We start from the raw sequence: 9,745 nt of genomic DNA, 5'->3' as shown, positions 1-9,745 counted from the left end.
GAGATAGAGTTTAGTGATTCATCAGTTGCATATAACACTCAGTGCTCATCACATCAAGTGCCCTCCTTAATGCCCATCACCCAGTTACCCCATACCCCACCCACCTCCCCTCCAGCACCCCTCAGCTTTTTTCCTAGAGTTGAGAGTCTCTTATGGTTTATCGCCCTCTCTGATTTCATCTTATTTTATTTTTCTCTGCCTTCCCCTATGATTCTCTGTTTTGTTTCTTAAATTCCATATATGAGTGAAATCAAATGATAATTGTCTTTTTCTGATTGACTTATTTTGCTTACCCTCTAGTTCCACCCACATTGTTGCAAATTTCATTTTTGATGGCTAACTAATATTCCATCAAAAATAATACATATATGCCACTAATATTTCATATATCTATATCTATATATATAGAATAACCCTATGTATGTGGAATACCCCATATATGCCACATCTTATTTATCCACTCATCTGTTGATAAACATCTGGGCTCTTTCCATAGTTTGGCTATTGTGGACATTCCTGCTACAAACATTGGGATGCAGGTGCCTCTTCAGATCACCATGTTTATATCTTGTGGGTAAATACCTAGTAGTGAATTTGCTGAGTTGTAAGGTAGCTCTATTTTTAACTTTCTGAGGAACCTCCATACTGTTTTCTGGAGTGGCTGCACCACCTTGCATTCCCATCAGCAGTGTAAGAGGATTCCCCTTTCTCCACATCCTCACCAATATTTGTTGTTTCTTGACTTTTTAAATTTTAGCCATTCTGACCTGTGTGAGGTGGCATTTCATTGTGGTTTTGATTTGTATTTCCCTGATGCCAAGTTATGATGAGTGTTTTTTCATGTGTCTCTTGGCCATTTGTATGTCTTCTTTGGAGAAATGTCAGGCAGCAGCTCTTAAAGTATTAAAATACATACAGTCCTGTGGGGCCATGATTGTAAATCCTGTTTGCCTCTGAATCAGGAGATGTGAAAGTGTCCCCTGCACAATTTGCAAAAACAAAACAAAACAAAACAAAACAAAACAAAACAAAACAAAAAACACAGTGTATAAGCTCCTTTCTCAGGGGTCCTGTTGAGCTGTAGCAAGGCCAAAGGGATATGCAAAAATGATGTCTCTCTGCTTATGTTTCCTGTAAGTACCTCTGTAGCCTTTGGATGTATGAAAAACCTGAAGCCTGTCCCTCAGGCTGACGCTCCAGGATAAATAAATGCATTTTTTTTCCCATAGGAACACTGGGATTGTGTTTCAGACTGGTCTCTGTTCAGTGCTCTGTAGATGTTGTCCTACCAATAACTTTCCATTTTTTATAGTCTCTTAAAGCTCAGGAACACCATCATCCTTGTCCACTAGACCCAGGCTAACAAGGGTTGTCACTTGTGTGATATGCATGTACCCACTGGCTTTAGCAGGGCATCTGGACAGTGTAAGGGGTGGTACATTCTTGTCATATTCATAAAAATAGTGGTAAAATGCCTTGACTATGAATGTTCAGTAGCTTTAGCAATGGTGTGGAAGAGTACAGTGTCTACATGTGTGTGTTGGCCCTAGGTTGGAAGTGGGAGAATGCTGTTACTGCTCAAACTCACCAACCCCAGCTAGGGTGTGAGAGAGGTTTGCAACTGAACACATTTACTGATTTTATAGAGTGGGAGAATTCTGTGACTGCTTATGCTGACCTACTTCAGCCAACGAGTGGGAGATCACTGTGACCACCTCTGCTCTCAGGTCTCGGCAATACAGTGGGATAGTTCCATTATCACTCATTCACACCCACTCTAGAGAGGCATCGGAAGGGTGCCATACATATGTGTGCCAGCCTGCACGTGCAGAGTAGTTGGATAGCACACAAATGGCATTCACAAGTGCCTCTGTCTCCAGAAAGAGCCTCAACAGTCCCCTGCCCCTCCATCAGATGCCTCCAGAACAGCAAATCTATCTACTTCACATACAGTTTAGCAACTTTTAAGTTCATGCTTTTGTATTGGATACCAGGGGAAGTAAGCCTAGTCAGCCCTTTAAAAAGGAATATCTCAGTTTCCTGTAGTACTTTTGGTCCTTTAGACACCAGTCCTATTGGTCTTCTAAGAAGATAGATGCTTTGGGGGAACTTGTCCCTTCAGTGTAAATCCTAAGGGTTGGTGTGCCTGATAAGATTGATCTTATAGAAGTGCCAGACTGTTGAGTTCCCTCCTTATTGCACATCTCTATTCTGGTGGTGGGGTTTTTGTTGAGAATGGGTCTCTGATGCCCTACTTTTCTTTGGTAAGGTCATCCTATCAGTTTTTGTTAAGAAGCAGTTTAATTGGTTTTCAGATTTTTTTTTTTCCAGAAAGAAATGATCCATATGTAACTATATATTTGGTGCAACTGTGGGAGGAGGTGAGTTCAGGATCTTCCTATGCCATCTTGGACCCTTCCTTCAAAAGTATTTACTTCTGAGTTTCACTCTTGGAATTACAGCATGAGGAACTCTGTGTACTCACTTCCAAATTAAAAAGCATAACTGTTTGATATTCCATTTTCCTAAGGAAATTCAGCAAATGAGGAAATATTTATTCATGAAAATATACCAAGCATCATGAAGAAATGCATGAGTATGTGGCACTTGAGCCAAAATCTATTCATTCCTTTCCAAATTCCCTAGGTCCAGTTGATAAAATCCCTATTCTTATTGGGACTGGCAAACAATACAGGGATCTCTCTCCCCTTATATTCCAATCAAGAGATATGGAACCTACCAGGATGGCCAGGCAAACCAGCCTGTCTTATCTCTCCAACTCAAACTTGAAGAAGCCATTGAAGTTAGGTTTTCCTTTCCATCACACAGCTCACATCTGTCCTATGCCAGGGTAGTAGGCTGAGAATAGTAAGACCTGAAGTGCCTTCATGTTAAGTCAATAAGAGGGCTGATGATACACAAAAAGAAGGTAGCAACAAGCCTTGCAGAAACCCTGGAGTAAAGGCTTTGGGATTTTTCCTGGGAAAAGTCATTTATAAGAATATAATGTTTCCAGAATTACCCCCAAAGAAGCTGGGCTTCTTTGAAACAGAATGTGGAGAATTTCAAGTCTAAGGGTTCTCTCACATATAATAGCTTTTTTTAAGTTATATTATGTTAGTCACCAAACAGTACATCATTAGTTTTTGATGTAGTGTTCAATGATTCATTGTTTACTTATAACACTCAGTGCTCCATGCAATACATGCCCTCCTGAATACCCTTCATGGGGATAAACCATACCCACAACCCCATCCCCTCTAAAACACTCAGATGGTTTCTCAGAGTCCATAGTCTCTCATGATTCATCCCCCCTCTGATTCCCCCCCTTCATTTTTCGCTTCCTTCCCCTATTGGCCTCCATGCTATCCCTTATGTTCCACAAATAAGTGAAACCATATGATAATTGACTTTCTTTACTTGACTTATTTCACTTAGCATAATCTCCTCCAGTCCCATCCATGTTGATGTACAAGTTGGGTATTCATCCTTTCTGATGGCTGAGTAATATTCCATTGTATATATGGACCACATCTCTATCCATTTGTCTGTTGAGGGCATGTGGGCTCTTTCCACAGTTTGGATATTGTGGACATTGCTGCTATGAACATTGGGGTGCATATGGCCCTTCTTTTCACCATATCTGTGTCTTGGGGGTCAATACCCATGAGTGCAATTGCTGGGTCATAGGGTAGCTCTATTTTTAATATTTTGTGGAACCTCCACACTTTTTTCCAAAGTGGCTATAACAACTTGCATTCCCACCAACAGTGTAAGAGGGTTCCCCTTTCTCCACAACCTCTCCAACATTTGTTGTTTCTTGTCTTGTCAATTTTTGCCATTCTAACTGCTGTAAGGTGGTATCTCAGTGAGGTTTTGAATTGAATTTCCCTGATGGCGAATGATGATGAACATTTTTTCATGTGTCTGTTAGCCATTTGTATGTCTTCTTTGGAGAAGTGTCTCTTCATGTCTTCTGTACATTTTTTAACTTGGTTATTTGGTCTTTGGGTGTTGAGTTTGAGAAGTTCTTTATAGATCGTAGGTATCAGCCCTTTATCTGTAGTGCCATTTGCAAAAAATTCTCCCACTCCGTGTGCCTCTTTGTTTTGTTGACTGTTTCCTTTGCTGTGCAGAAGCTTTTTATCTTGAAGAAGTCCCAAAAGTTCATTTTTGCTTTTGTTTCCCTTGCCTTTGGGGACATTTCTTGAAAGAATTTGCCGTGGCCAATGTCAAAGAGGTTACTGCTCATGTTCTCCTCTAGGATTTCGATGGATTCTTGTCTCATATTGTGGTCTTTCATCCATTTTGAGTTTATCCTTGTGTATGGTTATGAGAATGGTCGAGTTTCATTCTTCTGTATATAGCTGTCCAATTTTCCCAGCACCATTTATTGAAGAGACTGTCTTTTTTCCATTGCATATTTTTTCTTGCTCTGTCAAAAATTATTTTATCACAGAGTTGAGGATCCATATCTGGGCTCTCTATTCTGTTCCATTGGTCTATGTGTCTGTTTTTGTGCCAGTACCATGTTGTCTTGGTGATCACAGATTTATAATATAGCTTGAAATCAGACAACGTGATATCCCCAGCTTTGTTTTTCTTTTTCAATATTTCCTTGGCGATTTGGGGTCTTTTCTGATTCCATAGAAATTTTAGGATTGTTTGTTCCAACATTTGGAATAATGTCATTAGAATTTTGATCAGGATGGTGTTGAAAGTATAGATTGCTTTGGGCAGCATAGACATTTTAATAATGTTTATTCTTCTGATCCATGAGCATGAATGCTTTTCGATCTTTTTGTGTCTTCTTCAATTTTGTTCATAAGTGATTTGTAATTCCTAGAGTATAGATCCTTTACCTCTTTGGTTAGGTTTATTCCAAGGTATCTTATGGTTTTTGGTGCTATTGTAAATAGAATTGATTCCCTAATTTCTCTTTCTACACTTACATTGTTAGTATATAATGAAGCAACTGATTTCTGTGCATTGATTTTGTATCCTGCCACATTACTGAACTGCTCTATGAGTTCTAGTAATCTGGGGGTGGAGTCTTTTGGTTGTTCAACATAAAGTATCATGTCATCTGTGAAGAGAGTTTGACTTCTTCTTTGCCAATTTGAATACATTTTATTTCTTATTGTTCTCTGATTGCTGTTGCTAGGACTTCTAGCACTATGTTGAACAATAGTGGTGAGAGTGGGCATCCTTGTCATGTTCCTGATCTTAAGGGAAAGGCTCTCATCTTTTCCCCATTGAGAATGATATTTGCTGTGGGTTTTTCATAGATGGATTTTATGAACTTGAGGAATTTTCCCTCTATCCCTATATTCTGAAGAGTTTTAATCAGGAAAGGATGTTATATCTTGTCAAATGCTTTTTTCTGCATCAATTGAGAGGTCCAAATGGTTCTTCTCTCTCTTCTTATTAGTGTGTTCTATCACATTGATTGTTCTGTGAATGTTCAACCATCCTTGCTTCCCAGGGATCGATCCCACCTGGTTGTGGTGGATGATCTTTTTAATGTATTGTTGGATCCTATTAGCTAAGATTTTGTTGAGAATTTTTACATCCATATTCATCAGGGATAGCAGTCTGAAATTCTCCTTTTCTATGGGGTCTTTGCCTGGTTTGGGGATGAAGGTAATGCTAGCCTCATAGAATGAGTTTGGAAGCTTTCCTTCTGTTTCTATTTTTTGAGACAGCTTCAGGAAAATACATATGATTTCTTCTTTGAATGTTTGGTAGAATTCTGCAGGGAATCCATCAGGCCCTGGACTTTTGTTTTTTGGGAGGTTTTGGATCACTGCTTCAATCTCGTTACTGGTTATTGGCCTATTCAGGTTGTCAATTTCTTTCTGTTTCAGTCTTGGTAGTTTATAGGTTTCCAGGAAGGCATCAATGTCTTCCACATTGCTCAATTTATTGGCATAGAGTTGTTGATAATAATTTATAATAATTGTTTCTATTTCCTTTGTGTTAGTCATGATCTCTTCCTTTTCATTCATAATTTTATTTATTTGGGTCCTTCCTCTTTTCTTTTGGATAAGTCTGGCCAGTGGTTTATTTATTTATTTATTTATTTATTTATTTATTTATTTATTTATTTATTTTTAAAGATTTTATTTATTTATTTGAGAGAGAGAGAATGAGAGACAGAGAGCACGAGAGGGAAGAGGGCAGAGGGAGAAGCAGACCCCCCGCTGAGCAGGGAGCCCAATGCGGGACTCGATCCTGGGACTCCAGGATCATGACCGGAGCCGAAGGCAGTCGCTTAACCAACTGAGCCACCCAGGCGCCCTGGCCAGTGGTTTATTGATCTTATTAATTCTTTCAAAGAACCAGCTTCTAGATTCATTGATCTGATCTACCATGTTACTGGGTTCTAATTCATTGATCTGTGCTCTAATCTTAATTATTTCTCTTCTAATGCGTGGCTTAGGCATCGTTTGTTATTTTATCTCCAGTTCTTTAAGGTGTAAAGGTACCTGGTGAATTTGGGATTTTACTATTACTTTGAGAGGTTTGGATGGCTACGTATTTCCCCCTTAGGACTGCCTTTGCAGTATCCCATTGGTTTTGGACTGATGTGTTTTCATTCTCATTGGTTTCCATGAATTATTTAAATTCTTCTTTGATTTCCTGGTTGACCCAAACATGCTTAAGCAGAATGGTCTTTAGCTGCCAAGTGTTTGTATTTCTTCCAAATTTTTTCTTGTGACTGAGTTCCAGTTTTAAAGCGTTGTGGTCTGAGAATATGCAGGGAATAATCTCAGTCTTCTGGTATTGGTTGAGCCCTGATTTGTGACCCAGTATGTGATCTATTTTGGAGAAAGTCCCATGTTCATTTGAGAAAAATGAATATTTTGTTGTTTTAGGGTGGAATGTTCTGTATATATCTATGAGATCCATCTGGTCCAGGGTGTCATTCAAAGCTCTTGTTTCCTTGCTGATTTTCTGCTTAGATGATCTGTCTATTGCCGAGAGTGGAGTATTGAGGTCTCCTACAATTAACGCATAATTATCAATGTGACTCTTTATTTTGGTTAACAGTTCACTTATGTAGTTGGCTGCTCCCATGTTGGGGGCATAGATATTTAGAATTCTTAGATCTCCTTGTTGGATAGACCCTTTAAGAATGATATAGTGTCCTTCTGTGTCTCTAACCACAGTCTTTGGCTTAAAATCTAATTTCTGTGACATGAGAACTGCTACCGCAGCTTTCTTTTGAGGTCCATTGGCATGGAAGATGGATCTCCATTCCTTAACTTTCAGTCTGGATGTAACTTTAGATTCAAAATGAGTCTCTTGTAGACAGCATATGGATGGGTCCTGTCTTTTTATCCAATCTGCAACCCTGTGCCGTTTTATGGGAGCATTTAGGCCATTCATGTTGAGAGTGATTATTGAAAGATATGAAATTATTTTCATCATGTTGTCTGTGAATTCCTTGTTTCTATAGATTGTCTCTGTAAATTTCTGTTCTGTATCACTCTTGGGGTCTTTCTCCTTTTATAGAACACCCCTTAATATATCTTGCAGGGCCATCTTAGTGGTCACATATTCTTTCAGTTTCTGCTGGTCTTTGGAGCTCCTCTTCTTTCCATCCATTCTAAATGACAGCCTTGCAGGATAAAGTATTCTTGGCTGCATGTTCTTCTGAATATATCTTGGCAGCCCTTTTTGGCTTGCCAGGTCTCTGTGGATCGGTCTGACGTTATTCTGATGTTCCTCCCTCTGTATGTAAGGAATCTCTTCCCCCTAACTGCCCTTAAGATCGTTTCCATGGTTCTAAGATTTTTGAGTTTACTATTAAATGCCAGGGCGTTGGTCTTTTCTCCTTGATCTTGGGAGGGGTCCTCTCTGCCTCTAGGACATGAATGTTTGTTTCCTTCCCCAGATTAGGGAAATTTTCAGCTACAATATGCTCAAATATATCTTCCAGTCCTCTCTCTCTGTCCACCCCCTCAGGGATCCCAGTAATTCTGACATTAGAACATTTCATGCCATCACTTATTTCTCTAATTCTGCTTTCATGGATTTTGAGTTGTTTCTCCTAGGCTTCCTCATTTTCCTCCTTTGCTATCAGTTTGTGTTTTAGATCACTAATTCCTACTTCTGCCTTGTTTACCCTAGCTGTTAGAGTATCTAGTTTAGATTGGATCTCATTGGTAGCATTTTTAAGTTCTGCCAGTTCAGCTCTCATTTTCACCCTTAGGGACTCTATGTTGCCTAATCAATTTCTCCATTCTAGCTATCATCTTCATAACTGTTACCCTGATGTCTATTTCTGACACCTTGCTTATATCTATATCAATTTGTAAATCTGTGGCAGAAATCACAGTCTCTGAGTCTTTTCTAATTTGGGGACTCCTCCTCTTAGTCATTTTGTTGAGGGGTGGTTGATGGAATGTAGAGAATCCAAATTATTGACCACAACCCAAGCAAGATACACCTGCTTTATAGGGACCTTAGGTTTGTCGGCCTCTTGTTCTCCCAGCCTGTCTTCTGGGGGAGGGGCCTGCTGTGCTGTTACTCAGGCAACTTTATTCAGGCAGAGTTGCCCTGCCCCTTTTGGGCGGGGGCATGGGCTCAGTGAAAACCAGTTATTTAGGGCTTTTGTTCTCTGGCGGCTTTCCCTGGCAGCTTTCTGCATTTCTTCCAAGAGTCAGAGCAGAAGCGACCATTTCCAACCCTCTGCCTCTGAACAGAGATTGCAATCTGTTCTTCTGTGCACTCTCCAGTCCACACTGTCTCCATTTCTGTCTGTGCTGCTAAAAAGCACAGCTGCCTGGGTTGTGCACCCCAAGGAGCACCCTCAACCCTTGCTTCCAGGTCCAGGCACGTCGCTGCCTTTGGTGCTTCTAAAACCACCAGGCACCCCAGTTTGCATGTACCGCCCCACAGTTCCAGGTTTCAGTCCAGGGGGCTGCCCTAAGTTCTTTCTCTGCTGCTACCAGTTGGCCAGTCTCTGCCCAGTCCCCAGTGCAGGAGGCTTTCATGCTCTAGTGGTGCAGGACCCCAGAGGCTCCCAGCCCCTTCCATTTATCTTCTGATATCTGCCCACAAAATCACGGCTCCCCCCTTCATACCTTGAAATCAACTGCCTGTGATATTCTCTTTGTAGAGATCCAGATATATCTTCTTACCTCTCAGGATGATTTTGTGGGTGTTCAGAGTGGTCTGGTAGATATCCAGCTCAATTCAGGGGACCAGTTGGAATAAGGTTCCCTATTTCTCCACCATCGTTGCCTCTCTGTCCAATAGGTTTTTTTAATTAATAAGAACAAGCTAAACTACAGGACAGGTAACTCAACAGAGAATGTCAGAGGGATTGAGAGCTAAAAAGAGCCCTTTAGGCATTAGAAAATTAACCTTAAAGTTCGGTCTAGAAAATTACACCTGTAAATTGGTCTAAATTTAATTTGGTCATATGTGATTTAAAACATGCCACAGGGCATTGTAAAAGAAATAACTAACCAGCAATTAGTAGATTAATTAAATATTATGTGAGTACCAGAAGGAAAGAAAATAGAGATAGTTTAGAAAAAAAAAATTAGAAGAAATAATGGCTGAAAACTCCTCAAATTTCATTCAAAAAAAAAAGAGAGAGAGAAAGAAAGAAACATGATCTACACAACCAAGACTCAATATAGTGTAAGTAGGATAAACGAGATCCACACCAAGACAAAACATTGTAAAAACTCTGAAAACAAAGTTTATAAAAAAGAAAAAAAAGAAAGCA

This window comes from Mirounga leonina, unplaced genomic scaffold (genome assembly GCF_011800145.1).
Source record: "Mirounga leonina isolate KUSES-001 unplaced genomic scaffold, KU_Mleo_1.0 Mir_204, whole genome shotgun sequence".
Classification (NCBI taxonomy): Eukaryota; Metazoa; Chordata; class Mammalia; order Carnivora; family Phocidae; genus Mirounga; species Mirounga leonina.
The sequence above is the reverse complement of the archived record's forward strand: the minus strand, read 5'-3'. Positions refer to the sequence as shown.